Source organism: Macrotis lagotis, chromosome 1, assembly GCF_037893015.1.
Source record: "Macrotis lagotis isolate mMagLag1 chromosome 1, bilby.v1.9.chrom.fasta, whole genome shotgun sequence".
Taxonomy (NCBI): domain Eukaryota; kingdom Metazoa; phylum Chordata; class Mammalia; order Peramelemorphia; family Peramelidae; genus Macrotis; species Macrotis lagotis.
This window is the reverse complement of record NC_133658.1, coordinates 929,697,069-929,712,108: the sequence shown is the minus strand read 5'-3', so window position 1 is coordinate 929,712,108 and position 15,040 is coordinate 929,697,069. Positions and strand designations below refer to the sequence as shown.

The 15,040-nt window shown below is 50.8% G+C and overlaps 2 non-coding genes across 2 annotated transcripts; both read left to right on the top strand.

Annotated features, from left to right (window-relative positions):
- Positions 1 to 3,655: 3,655 nt before the first annotated feature.
- LOC141510737 (small nucleolar RNA SNORD88) lies at positions 3,656 to 3,746 on the top strand. The gene has a single exon (XR_012475155.1). It is a non-coding gene; the product is annotated as a small nucleolar RNA SNORD88 (small nucleolar RNA).
- A 421-nt stretch (positions 3,747 to 4,167) lies between these two features.
- Positions 4,168 to 4,257, top strand: LOC141510735 (small nucleolar RNA SNORD88). Its single transcript, XR_012475153.1, has one exon. It is a non-coding gene; the product is annotated as a small nucleolar RNA SNORD88 (small nucleolar RNA).
- Positions 4,258 to 15,040: the final 10,783 nt, after the last annotated feature.

Sequence of the window (15,040 nt, the reverse complement as noted above, 5' to 3'; positions counted from 1 at the left end):
TAAATGGAAGGGATTCCCTTTCTTGCCATGGTGCTGGTGTAAGACTGTCCAGTTTCACAGGCATATAGCAATGAGGTCAGCACAATGGTTCTGTAGACTTTCAGTTTGGAGGTCAGTCTACCACCTCTTCTCTTTCATACTTTCTTTTGGAGCCTTCCAAATGCTGAACTAGTTCTGACAATGTGAGTGTCAACCTCATTGTCAGTGTGAACCTCCTTGGAAAGGATGCTGCCAAGGGAAGTGAACTTGTTCGCAGTACTCAAAACTATTCCATTTGCTGTAATGATGGTTCTACATATGGCTGGTTTAGTGCTTTAGGATGGAGGACCTAGGTGTTAACTGTTAGGCCAACATGAGTGCAAGCAGCAGAGAATTGATCCATACATCATTGCAGCTTGGCCTCAGAGACTGCATTGAGTGAGCATCTGCAAACAGGAGATCCTCCACCAACACTCCCTCCACTTTAGTCTTGGCTTGGAGCCTTTTCAAGTGGAAGAATTTGCCATCAGTGCAGTAGCTGACCCTGAGGCCAGGTTCATCCTCAGTGAGGGTGTTTGATAATATGACTGAAAATATCATGTTAAAGAGCAGGACAAAGTCTTGTTTCAGTCCATTGACTGCATCATCCATTACTCAGAACCCAAGCAAGCATGCTGCCATGGAATTGAGGCATAATACCAATGAACTTCTCTGGCCAACCACATTTTACCCTACACCACAACAGTATTCACTGGTAGAATTCTGTTTTTCCTGTAGAATGTCCACACCACTTTGGAACTGTGCAGCAGGTCACCCAAGTGAACTCCATCCTGGCCAATTGATTGGAAATAGGAGACAGATGCCAGGCAGACCACCTTGTTGGTTGAATTGGTCTTTTGACATTTCTACTCACAGCCCCAGGATGGATGTGATGTGTGCCAAGTATATGGCAGACCCATTTAGCATGCTGCGTCGTACTGCACAGCTTATGTGCATGGATCTAAGGGCTCCTTATATTTCTGCATGCACTACCTACAGTTCAGACACTGTGCTGGGGACTGAGAATGCAAAGCAAGGCAAAAGCCAATTCTGACTCTCAAGGAGTTTGCAGTCTAATGGGGGAGACAGCATGTGAACCAGTTTATATCACTAAACCTTAGACAGGATCAATCAGAGATCATTGAGAAAGGAATGGAGGGGGCAGTCAAGAGATTCTGTAGAAGGGGGTTTTGGCAGGAAGACCAGGAGGTGGAGATGAGGCAAGAGCACACCAGACATAGGGCCCAGAGAGGATGGAGCCCAGAGAGAGAGGATGGAGCCCAGAGAGGATGGAGCCCAGAGTGGATGGAGCCCAGAGAGAGAGAGAGGATGGAGCCCAGAGAAGATGGAGCCCAGAGAGAGAGGATGGAGCCCAGAGAGAGAGGATGGAGCCCAGAGAGAGAGGATGGAGCCCAGAGAGGATGGAGCTCAGAGAAGATGGAGCCCAGAGAGAGAGGATGGAGCCCAGAGAGGATGGAGCCCAGAGAGAGAGGATGGAGCCCAGAGAGGATGGAGCCCAGAGAGAGAGGATGGAGCCCAGAGAGGATGGAGCCCAGAGAGAGAGGATGGAGCCCAGAGAGAGAGGATGGAGCCCAGAGAGAGAGGATGGAGCCCAGAGAGAGAGGATGGAGCCCAGAGAGGATGGAGCCCAGAGAGAGAGGATGGAGCCCAGAGAGAGAGGATGGAGCCCAGAGAGGATGGAGCTCAGAGAGGATGGAGCCCAGAGAGAGAGGATGGAGCCCAGAGAGAGAGGATGGAGCCCAGAGAGAGAGGATGGAGCCCAGAGATAGAGGATGGAGCCCAGAGAGAGAGGATGGAGCCCAGAGATAGAGGATGGAGCCCAGAGATAGAGGATGGAGCCCAGAGAAGATGGAGCCCAGAGAGAGAGGATGGAGCCCAGAGAGAGAGGATGGAGCCCAGAGAGAGAGGATGGAGCCCAGAGAGAGATGGAGCCCAGAGAGAGAGGATGGAGCCCAGAGAAGATGGAGCCCAGAGAGAGAGGATGGAGCCCAGAGAGAGAGGATGGAGCCCAGAGAGAGAGGATGGAGCCCAGAGAGGATGGAGCTCAGAGAAGATGGAGCCCAGAGAGAGAGGATGGAGCCCAGAGAGGATGGAGCCCAGAGAGAGAGGATGGAGCCCAGAGAGGATGGAGCCCAGAGAGAGAGGATGGAGCCCAGAGAGGATGGAGCCCAGAGAGAGAGGATGGAGCCCAGAGAGAGAGGATGGAGCCCAGAGAGAGAGGATGGAGCCCAGAGAGAGAGGATGGAGCCCAGAGAGGATGGAGCCCAGAGAGAGAGGATGGAGCCCAGAGAGAGAGGATGGAGCCCAGAGAGGATGGAGCTCAGAGAGGATGGAGCCCAGAGAGAGAGGATGGAGCCCAGAGAGAGAGGATGGAGCCCAGAGAGAGAGGATGGAGCCCAGAGATAGAGGATGGAGCCCAGAGAGAGAGGATGGAGCCCAGAGATAGAGGATGGAGCCCAGAGATAGAGGATGGAGCCCAGAGAGAGAGGATGGAGCCCAGAGAGGATGGAGCCCAGAGACTGAAGTGGAAGAGCCAGAAGGTTGTCGGTGGACCCAGGAAGAAGATGTGGGGGGGCAGGGAGGTGTAGGAAGACTAGGAAGGGAGGAGGGGTCAGAGATTGAGTCTTGGGAGGACGAGCATTTTGGATCGGATCCTGGAGAGAAGTCCCTGGAGGTTATCGAGCAGGGGGAGGGCGTGGAGAGGGAGATCGCTGGGGTGGGGAAGGCCTGCACTAGGAGAGACTTGGGGCGGCCCACCTCCCTGCCCCCATTGCAATAATCTAGGCTGCAGCTGGAGGCCCAGGCCCAGGCCCGAGGGGCGCCCAAGGGGAGAGCATGCGGCAGAAGAGACGGAGAGGGCCGGGGGTGCGTCCTGAAGTGCTAGAGAGAGCAGGGGTCCCGAGGACCCCCGGGGAAGGGTCCGCCGTCTCTGCCGCCTCTGGGCCCTGTCAGCCTCCTCGGGCGGGAGTGGCGGGAGCAGTCCTGGAGGGCTGCTATGGGGGTGTCTCTGGGGGGGCTGTGCTGGGGCTCGGGGGGGGCGGGGTCCTCTGCTGGGTCCTGGCCCCTCCCGGCCCCGGCCCGGCTCCGCCTCCCGCGCCTCCTGCGCATGCCCGGAAGCCCCCCTCGCCAGAGGCCCGGGCTCGCAGTGCGCATGGCCGGAAGTCGGGGCGGAGCTCGGCCGGAAGTCGGGGCGGAGCTCGGCCTCAGTGCGCAGGTGCGGCGGGCGGCGAGGCTGGGGCCGGGGGCTCGGCGCGGCCGCGCACGCCACGGGGGCTCGGCCGTGTCTCGTGAGTCCACGCGCGCCCCGCGGGGGCCTCGGGGGAGCCGGTCTGCCCCGCCAAGGTGGGGCGAGCGCGCGTGACCGGCCCGTTGGGCCCCCCGGAGTCGGCGGGTGAGGGGGAAGCACATGGCGGGGGGGAAGGGCGAGCACGTGGCGGGGGCCCGGCCCGCGGCTCCTGCCGCGCCCCCTCCTCCTCCTCCTCTCCGGGCCCCGGGGGAGCGCGTGGAGGCCCCTTGAGTGGCCCCCCGAGGCCACCTGGCCGGCCGCCCCGACCCCGACGGGGGGATTCCCTGGGTCCGGGGGGAGGGGGTCCTGCAGCCCCTCTGCCCAGAGAGCCTCCCCCTGTGATGCCAGCACTGGGCTCCGAGTCTCCTGACGATAAAGTCGGTGCCCCCCAGCCTTTGACTCCTGGGGGTCTGAGGGCTCCCGGCTCTTGGGAGGGCGGGTCTGCCCCCATCCCCTGGGCCCTGGTCTGCTTCTAATCCCCTCCGCCTTTTGTCTTACAGAGGTGCCAGCTGCCCGGAGCCAGCCGCGCTCACCCCCGGTGAGATTTCCCACCCACCTGCCCATCCATCCACCTGCTCCAGATTGGGGGGGGTCTGGGTCTGCGCTCTGTCCATCTATGCCACCTTTGCCCCCTCTCCCTTCCACCTCATTAAAAAAGGAAGAAAAAGGCCCGCCACCCCCAGCTGTGCAAGATCAGCCTGCCTCTGGGGCCTCCTCTCCCTTCCTTGGGGGGTGGCATGGAGGGGACCTAGGTTGCCCCCTTGATCCCAGAAGCCTCGGCTTCTTGGCAAAGACCTATCCTGGGTGGAGTAGGACTGGGGAGTCGGGGCTAGAGGGAGACAGGACCCCAATGATGGCAGCACTGGGCTCTGATTCCTATGGAGACACTCGGTGCCCCCTGGGCCTTTGACTCCCAGGGGTCTGAGGGGCCCTGCTCTAGCCCCTTACTGCCCCTTTGTTAACTTGTGGAACTCAGAGGGTTTCCCAGTGAAAGCACGGGGCAGAGGTGTGCCCCCAGTTTGCTGCTGCCTTCTGAGAGAGGAGGCATGAGCAGGTCTTTTCTGCGGTTGTCTCTTACTCAAAATAGAAGGGTCCCAAATGGGGTGGGCCTGTTTTGTCTTGTGACAACTGCCCCATATGAAACAACGAAGCAAAAAACATTTAATTGGCTCTTCTAGGGAAAGAGGATGACCACAGTGACTGAGAAACCTCTGGACTCTGGTGGAGAGAGAACACTCAGGAAATGAGAGGTTTCCATTCCAAGGATGGACCTTTGAAGAGGACCCTCTTCAGAGACAAGGCCAGGGGGTTGGTGCTGTTACTGTGAAAGAAAATAAATTATTTTACGAACAAGTCAGTCTTGTCCTTTTTAACTTTAGTGTATTTTATAAGGCAAGCAGATGAATGCAAGCATATTACGCAGATGAAATTGGTAAGCATGTGGATGGGTGGGTTATATTTTTTACTTGTTTGGGATCTTTGTGGTCAAAGATGTTTGGACCCTAGAAGGGGGCTTGACTGGACTGGTGTGGAGGATCAGTGCTGTCCTGGTTAGAAAGGACCTTGAAAGCCCAAGGCAGGAATCTGGCCCAAAGGGCACCTCTAGCCTAGAAGGGGTGTTGGGTTTGGGATACTGTGAAGGACATGGGCTGTCACAGAGGACCCTAGAACTGAGATCCTGGGGCCTAGCTTTAGGTGAGCTTCTTTCTTAGATCATGGATAAGGGTGTTCCTTTCTCCAGGACCCCTTAGGGCTCTTTGAGCTTGTCACTGCCCCATCATCTTGGCAGAGGGTATTCCTTCCCCCACCCTTGGATGCCCAATCCCTGTGAAACAGGAATGTTAGGGCGTGGGTTGAGGGGACTCCCCAGTACAGATTCACAGTTCATAGTGGGAGCCTGTGAGGTCCAACCTGCTCAGTGAACAGATCTAGGTCCAGGCCTTTCAGGTTAAGGCCAGGTTTTCCCAAGCCTTTCCAGCAGGGGGCAGTGTGATTCTGCTGGTGCCAAGGGCCAGAGTGGAGCAAGGAGCAAGTCCCTTAATCTGGGGGCCGGGAAAGTTGTGGGGAAGGGGCATATGGGTAGAGTTGCAGGGTCAGCCTTCAGACTTATGGCTGGGTGACTTGCCCAGCCAGCCCTGTTTGCTTCAGTTTCCTCATCTGTCAAAACTACTGATGCTCCAGTATCTCCACCAAGAAAACCTCAAATGGGATCACAGGGTCAAACACGACTGAACACTAACCTGGGGTGGGAGGCGCAAGAGCCACTTGTGTGCATCAGACAGAACCAATGACCAAGACAAGGGAGGTTTGCAAGGCTAAGCACATTCATTTTTTCAATCAAAGGAAAAGAAGGTGACATACATACAAGACGCTTTGTGAAATCCTCTAAGTCCCAGAGGCTGCACCTCAGTGAATAACTTGCTTGGGCAAATGAGATCAGAGTGGATGTGGGGGGGAAGCACCAGGAAATAGGTGCCAGCAGTGAGCAGGGGGTTCATGACCCAGATGAGCTAGATTGTCAGGCTGCTCTCCCTGCATCGTGGAGTGTGTAAGCTTCAAGTTGCACCAGTAATAGTGGTGAAAGGGCAAAGCACTGGCAAATGCATTATTTCTTAGTGCAATATAATATAGCTGCAAAAAAGACCCTTTTGCAATTGTAATAATTGTTGGTTTCAGGTCATCATTGAAACATTCAACAGTTAAATTTAGGTTTAATTATCTTAAATATCTTATTGTCTAACTTTCACTAGATGAAATATTTTTTTTTGTAGTGGCTTAATACATAGCTGCATTGAAGAGAGAATCTTTTACAGAAGCTGAAACCAGTACAAAGACAATCTGAGAGATTTTAAGTGGAGAAATGCACAGACTGATGGATCTTTCCCTCCCAAGTTCCCCCTCAAACCAGCTTTCTCATTGCTGCCATCTTCAATTCCTTGGTGCCCCCTCCCCCATAGCCAGTCAATCGCTAGGGATGCTGGTGCCACCTCCATAGCAGCTGTCCCATCATCCCCTTCTCTCTGCTCCCAGCCACCACCCTGGCTCAGGCCCTTGGCACTGCTCCCCTGGACCACTGCCATAACCTCCCCTTGCTTTCTTTTCTCAAGGCTCTCTTCTCTCAATCATCCTCCACACAGATGCCAAAGGGAGGCTTCTAAAACACAGGTCCGACCCTGTTCTTTCTCTGCTTGGCAGTGGCTGCTGGTGCTGAGCCTGGAGTCAGCCGGATCTGGGTTCAAATTTGACTTTAAATGCTTCCTGTCTGGAAGACCCTAGTCAAGTCACAACCTTTGTTTGCCTCCATTTCTCCCATCTGTAAAGTGAGGCTAAGAACAATGCTTACCTCTTAGGGTGATTGTGAAATCAAATGAGATTGTAAATTATTATAAAATGTTTGGCATTGCCTCATATAAAATGCTCTAGTTATTATGATTATTATCAAATTTGAACATCCTGCAGTCCATCCACAGTGGTCATCTTCTCATGGGGGCCCATGTCCCATGTCTGCACAGGCTGTCCCTCTCACCTGGAATTCACTCCCTCCTGCCCCAACCCCTCGCTGACTTCCTTCAAAACTGCTCCAACACTGCCTCGGTTCTCCTGATTGGCAGGTATGCCAGGTCTGCCCAAAGTTACCTCATGTGTAACCATAATGGAATTGGAGTAGAATTAAAAGACCTACCTTGGACACGCCAGTCAGATCCATAGGTTCTTGAAGGGATGGAGGGGGTTTCCTCTGCTAATGAATCACAGGACCAACTCCTGAGGGGCATGTGTGGGGCATTCACCTTAATGCGTGTTTATTGATGTAAATATGAGCTACTCATTCATCTTTGGGGTTCCCAAAAATCATGCAGCCAGTGATCACTTTGAGTGGCTACTTTAGAAGTAGATGGTGGTTGCTGTTCAGTCGGGGCCATTTGGGGTTCTCTTGGCAAAGACACTAAAATGGTTTGCCATTTCCTTCTCCAGTTCAATTTATAGGTGAAGAAACAGTTTAAGTGACTTGCCCAGGGTCATCCAGCTAGTAAGTGACTGAGGCTAGATTGGAACTCAAGAAGTCTTCCTGACTAATAATAATAATAATGATGATAATAATAATGATGATGATGTGTGTCCTTCAATTTCAAAGACCATGACATCAGGGAGATGATGATGCCATGACCACCATGTGAATTGTATTTGAATGAGGAGGGTGCTGAGCTAAGTCATCAGCCTCACTTTCTCCTCCAGAGCCCTCTGGGTCCAGTAGCCAGTTATGAATCAGAATGCCTGGGATGGACCTGGCTGCCAAGCAATCAGAGTTAAGTGACTTACCCAAGGTCACACCGCTAGTGAGAGTCAAGTGTCCTGAGGCCAGATTCGAACCCTTGTCCTTCTGATTCCAAGGTCAGTGCTCTATCCACTGTGGTGTCACTTAGGGGCCCAGAAGCAGCTGGCACAACCTCTAACACTGAAACAATACCTTGAAATTCATTATACATAATAGAATACCATGGTGCTGTAAGAAATGTCAAGCAGGTTGGTTTTAGAAAAACACAAAAAGATATTCATGAAATAATGCAAAGTGGGGGGTGGCTAGGTGGCACAGTGGATAGAGCACCAGCCCTGTAATCAGGAGTACCTGAGTTCGAATCCAGCCTCAGACATTTAATAATTACCTAGCTGTGTGGTCTTGGGCAAGCCACTTCACCCCATTGTCGTGCAAAAACCTAAAAAAAAAATAATGCAAAGTGAAATGAGCAGAACTAAGAATGTTGTCCGCATAAGAGCAAGATTGTTCCGAATAACTGAATGACTGAGCTATTCTGATATTATAAATACTCAAATCAATTACAAAGGACCTATGATGAAGAAAGATGCTCTCCACCTCCAGAGAAAGAACTGATCTATGTGTCTGTGCCAAATGCTGCCTTTCTCTAATGGGAGAAACAGAAGGAGGGAGGTAATTTGGAACTCAAAATGTAGCCAAGACCAAATAAATAAATAAATGAAAATATTTTTTGAAAAGAAATTAATTGAACATGTGAGTTTGGAAGGATGCTTCCTTTCAAAAAGTGACTAAATTGTTTTTATTCCTTAGATCCTGCTGCTAGGTAGGTACTCCAGGAAGTACATGATTCTTATTCAAAACATTCTTGACTGAACCTTTTCTGATGGCAAAGACCTGGAAGCAAAGTAGCTGACCTTAGGTTCTTATGTAATTCAATGTATTGGTGTACCCTGAGATCTGGGGCAGCTAGGTGGTGCAGTGGATAGAGCACAGGCCCTGGAGTCAGGAGGACCTGAGTTCAAATTCAGACTCAGACACTTAATAATTACCTAGCTGTGTGACCCTGGGCAAGTCAATTAATCCCATTGCCTAGCAAAAACAAACAACAAAAAAAGAAAGGTATTCCTATTAAAAGGGTGGGCCTTTGCTCTTAAAGAAGGCTGGAGTCATTAAAGGAGGTTTGTTTTCTTCATCACATTCCCTTAGGTGGATTCTGGGTCTGATTGTGGTCTGTTTGTATTGCATTTCCCAGATACCTCCTCAGGCCAGTAGACAATTTTCCAATCTTTCCTTCCTGTATGGGTGGCCAACCCAATCTAATCTCATCTAGGAAGCTCTTCAGCCAAGTGAGTTTGTTATCTGTCAATAGGAGTCTATGACCAACCTTGGCATCTGAACTCTACTGGATTTCCAGCACTAAAGAACTGGAAAATGAACACCAGAGAGAAAGTAGTGGAGAGGCCTGTGGGAGTGGGAATGTCCTGAAGTATGCATCCCATGAAGAACTGGGGGAACCAGAGCAAAAGATGCCATCTAGGCAGTGTCTGATGGAAAAGGAGGATGGATTAGTCATGGTGGGAGGGTCAAGGGTGACACCAGCTGGACTACTCCACTGAGTTTCCCACTGGCGGGAGGTAGATAGCAAAGATGGAGGGCCTCCCTGTGATAAACTCTTGGGATAATGCGAATAGCCCAGGCACAAGAAAAGCCTAATATAATCAATCACTAGACACAAGCTGATGTGTCAGTAAATCTTTAGAAATCATCTACCATGTGCCAGCCTTTATGCTAAGCTGGGACACAAAAACAAAGAAGGCAGACTGACCCTCCTTGCCCTCAAGGAGATTATAAACGAAGATGGAAGTCTAAAGGATGTGGTCTGGTAGGAAATGAGGGTAGGGTTGGTCTAGGACCTCTTTAAACAGAGATTCAGCCTAGTTCAGCCCCTTTTCAGAGGGGCAGAGGCTACTGAGGGTACCAAGGCTGAGGTCATGCAGGAGTTTCCTGGGGGCATCATCATATTCAAAGGAACACAACTGGGCAGGAAATGAAGAGGACACCCCTTCCATCTCCTCTCCTCCAGAACATCACCCTTCTTGCTGTCATTCCCTACTACCTATATACACACCCCTGTCTTCCCCATTCTGAAAACCCTCTCGGGATCCTTCTCTCCCCTCTGTCATCCCATATCATTCCTTCCTTTTGTGGCTAACCTCCTGCAATCGGGCCTCTGCTTCCTCTCTTCTGAACCCCTTGAGATCTGGCTTCTGACCACCCACGTTGCTCTCTCCAAAGTGACTAATGACTTCTTAGTGACCAAATCCCCTGGTCTTTTCTCTGCACTCATACTCCTTGACCTCTCTGCCTTGAACCCTGGTGACTGTTCTCTCTTTAATCCTCTTTTCAAGTTTTTCTGGACACACCCTATCTCTTGTGGATCTCCCCCTCCCTCTCTAACCACTCCTCTGTCTCCTTAGTAGAATCCTCCTACAGATCCCATCCTCTAAACTTGGGTGGCCCTCTTGGCTCTCTGAGCTGGGCTCTCTTCTCCCTCTGTACCACTTCAATGGAGATCTCATCACCTCCCTTGGATTTAATTATGATTTTTATGCCTATCATTCCCAGATGTACTTTGCTGCCCTAGCTTCTGTGCTGATCTGTGATCTCACACCTCCAAGTATCTTTCCTACATCTTGAACTGGATGTCCAGGAAACATCTTAACCTCAATATGTCCAAAATAGAACTCATGATTTCTCCCCCAAACCCTCCCTGACTGCAAGCTTCCCTATTACTGCAGAGGAGCACCCCAGCGTCCTGGTTTTCCAGGCTCCCAACTGAGGCGCCATTCTAGATTCTTCACTATCTCACCCTCAGAACCGATCCATTGACAAGAGCTGTTCCCCTTTCTCTTCTCCAATGCTGTCACACCCTGGAACAGGTTCTTATCGCCTCACACCTGGACTCCTTACAACTGGAACTCTGGGGCATCTTCTTCTTGCCTCAGATCGCTCCCTATCCATCCTCCACTGAGCCACTGCAGTGATTTCCCCAGATCTCTGGTCTGATCATCTCAGTAAACATTCAGGATCAGATATAAAATCCACTATTTGACATCGGAGGCCAGTCCCAACACACATACACACATGCTCACACTCATACTACACACACACACACACACACAGCACGCACCAAACCAAATACACATCACACATATAGAGACACCCCCACACACGGATACATCCCCCACACCATACTACACACACAAACACACATCACATACCATTCATGTTATACCATACCACACACACACACACACACACACACACACACATTCTTGAATACAGAGCCACTGAGCTCCTCACAGCTCCAGGTTGTCCCTGGGCACTCCATCTCCTTCCTCAGGCTGGCCCGTCCCTTTCTGCCTGGAATACTCTCTTCTCATCTGGCTTCCTTCAAGTCTCTCCCCATCCACCCTCCACATGGCTGCCAAAGTGATTTTCCTAAAGTGCAGGTCTGACCATGCACCTCCCCTCCTCCATTCATGCCAGCAGCGCCTATGGCTTCCAGGATAGAACGTGCAATATTCTGTTTGTCTCATAAAGTCCTTCAGAACCTGGCCGGTGGACCTGTCCACCTTCACTGGACCTCTTCTTCTTCCCACATTCTGCCACCCGGTCCAACTGGCCTTGTATCCGTTCCTTCCATTGAAGAACCTTCTGTTCTGGAATTTCCATCATTCTCACCCTTATCCCACAGAATTCACCAGTGCCTTCCTCTGTATTTGTCTCTTCCCATTAGGCTACAAATTCCTTGATGATGGGGATTTCATTCTTTGTATTTGGAGCCCCAGGGTCTGGCACATAGAGGACATTTAATAATTGCTTTTTTGATTACTTGGCCATAGGGGAAACATCTAATTTGATGAGGTCATGGAGCCACTTGAATAGAAGAAAGTAAGAAGTATGAAGAATTCAGAGAAGTATAGAAGATGAACTGGGGCAGAGCAAAGCAGAAGAACCAGGAAGAAATGATATACAAGATGGCAACCACAACATCAATGGAAAGCACATTTGTGAAACTCAGGCTCATCAATTTGGAACTGGGAGGGACCTCAGAGGTCAGAGTCCAAGCCCCTTATTTGATAGTTGAGGAAATGGGTCCACAGAGAGTCCAAGGGGCATGTCTAGGCTCCTACAATTAGGATGTATTTAAGGCAAGATCTAAAGTCAACTCTTGACTCCAAGCTCAGAGATCTGTCTGCTATATAATCCTAATGGAGGTTTTGTTTTTAAGATTTACTCTCCCCATCTTACCAAGATTGGACTTGCGGGGGATCACTCACAGGCAAAATTCCTATATTGAACAGCACAGAAAGAAGCTTTAACCTGTTCAGTTTCTTCTGATCTGGGCCATTCTGCTCACCTTAGGTAGACCGGTGGGCCTCCCCCCCCCCCAGGAGGTCAACATATTGGGGAAGGATTTAATGCCGACCCAAGATCAGCTGTAGCCAGAAGGCAGCTTAGATCTCCTAAACTCAAGGGATCCACCAGCTTTGAGCTCCCCAGAGAAAGGGATGATAATTCTATACTGACATAGCTCAATGGATCTTTGAGTGAATGCAGATCAACCAGCACTAGGTAACATGGTGGCCTCCTGGGCTATTGGGACCCATTCCATCCTTCACAGACAATTACTGCTCTTAACAACTGAGGGAAGAGCAGCTACCTCCCATTTCTCATATTGTTACACGGGTGATCAGCTTTTCAAAACAGTCCATTCAGTGGGAGACTTTTTACAAAAATGGTCCAATATGGGGGCAGAACATAAGAAGAACCTTCTCTATTATTACTTTCTTTTGCCAAATACAGTTTGTTTGTTTTTAGGTTTTGGCAAGGCAATGGGGTTAAGTGGCGTGCCCAAGGCCACACAGCTGGGTCATTATTAAGTGTCTGAGGCTGTATTAGAACTCAGGGTCTCCTGACTCCAGGGCCGGTGCTCTATCCACTGTGCCACTGAGCCGCCCCTTGCCAAATACTTTGGAAGAATGTTTGAGCTGAATGAAGGCATGGCCCTTTTTCTTAATGATAATAAAGTGGAGGCAAATTCATTTAATCAATTTCCTAAAGAAGTCAATGTGGGCTTCAATTTTGTGCTCTGATTTGGAAACCTATATTGACTTCGTTTATGAAAGAGAGCTAGGGTTAATCGATAGCGAATATTTGTTGTTCCCCAACGTAAGAACATAATGCTCAGATGAGAAAGGAAAGACTCGTCTATTAATTCTGCCACTCAGTTGCTGTTTCTCGACTTTAAGTAAAAAGTCTGCTTGCTACAAACAAGACGCATTTGGTCTTTGGGACGTCCTGTGTGTCAGCAAGAAGTGGCTGAACCTGAAAGTCTTCCATTTGGGACAGGACTCAAGAATTTCACAGGTTTCTCAAAGACAGAACTACCGATTTACCGCCATTGGCATGAACGTCTTTGGGGGGAATAGGGTTTTCTGTTTTGGCTGCTGCAAAGGTGAAATAGCAGTAAAAGAACTGGACTCGTCAAGCTTGGAAATAAGTGCATCCCAAGACAAAAGGGAGAATTCCTGCTCTTAAGGAGTTTACATTTTAATGGATGAGGATACAATTGAAGGCTCTTGTAGTTTGGCCTTTGTTCTCTGAGGTAACTTCCCTATGTGGCGGGACATAGGAAAGTGGCTTATCAGAACAATAGGAGCTCAGAGAGGTCTACCAGGAGCTGGTCACAATCCATGGGAACACCTGGGAGGTTACTCTAAACTGGCACATCTCATATTTCATTTGAGCTGCTTCCCTTTAGTCTTGTTCACAGAGCAGTCTCCTCTCTGAAGAGGGCATGCCACGCCGGGCGGTCTAGTGCCAGTGCCTCCCATTCGCCTAGTCTCCCATAACTGCCAAGTCCATGCCGGCGGTCCAGTACCAGTGCCTCCCATACTGCCTAATCCCCCATAACTGCCAAGCATTTAAGAGACCTTGAGTGTCCTTGTATCACTTCTTCTGACCCCCTTGTGAGCGCTTGCCCTTTGGGAATCGTCCATAAAATGGTCTTCTTGGCAAGGGCATGTTTGGCATTCTAACAACATGGCCAGTCCATCGCAGTTGAGCTCTCTGTAGTAACATTTCAATGCTTGGCAGCTTTCTTTGAGAAAGGACCTCAGGGTCTGGAACCTTCTCCTGCCAGGTGATCTTAGAATCTTCCTAAGGCAATTTAAATGGAAGCGATTCAGTTTCCTGGCGCGCTGGCAGACTGTCCAGTTTCACAGGCTACAACCGATGAGGTCAGCGCAAGGGCTCTCTGGACTTCAGTCTGGTAGGGTAATACCTCTTCTCTCCCCATTTTCTTTCAGGGGCTCCCAAACACTACATTAGCTCTGCCAGTGGCCTGTGTCCACGTCATCATCTATGCATACATCCATGGAAAGGGCACTGCCCAGGTCAATGAACTTATCCACAGTGCTGAAAACTTCTGCATTTGCTGGAATGGATAGTTCCACATGTGGATGGTGGGTGCTAAGCCCAAGCAGCCAGGAATGGATCCACGGCGGGCAGCATCTCAGCTTCAGAGGCGCACAACCATCTGCAAACAAAAATTTGCACAATAACCTTCCATCCATTTTAGTCTCTGCTCGTGGCCTTTTCAGGTTGTGGCTTCTGGGCAGTAACCTTGGTGAAAGCATCAGGGTTAAAAGCCTGGGAATGGACCCCCAGCTTCCCTTCTTTCCACCGGTGACTGGGAAATGGAAAGTGCAGCAGCCGTGGGCCTGTGCAAGCCACCCCTGGGGAGCCGGTCACGGTGACTTCAGCTTTCCCCCAGGCTTTCTGGACGAAGGCCCTTACAGGGTCTGGAGACAAGGTATCCCTCATTACCAAGGAGGTATCTGTGGGGGGGTCCCCACAAAGGGCCTCATCCTAGGGATTCCTAGAAGAAAGGTCTGCATTGCAGCCTGGCAAAGATGGGGGTAAGGGATGCGCTGCCGCCTGCAGGAAGGGGGATCCTGAGTCATGAAGCGGGAAAGGGAAGGAACTCTTATTTGAGTAAAAGACAAGCTGAGAACATCTATTTGCCTAAATTGTTTTATTGAAAGAACCTGCTTGGGCTGGCTGGGGGGGGAGGAGGGAGGAGGGAGGGAGGGAGGAAGAGGAGGAGGAGGAAGAGGAGGGAGGGGAGGAGGGGAGGGAGGGAGGAAGGAGGAGGAGGAGGGGGAGGGGGAGGAAGAGGAGGGAGGAAGAGGAGGGAGGGAGGAAGGAGGAGGAGGAGGGGGAGGGGGAGGAAGAGGAGGAGGGGGGAGGGGGAGGAAGAGGAGGAAGAGGAGGAGGGGGGAGGGGGAGGAAGAGGAGGAGGCCTGTTTTCAAATCCTCCCTCTCATCACTGGTGTGGCCCCGCTGTCCGCAGGGACTGAGGGCTCCAGCGAACC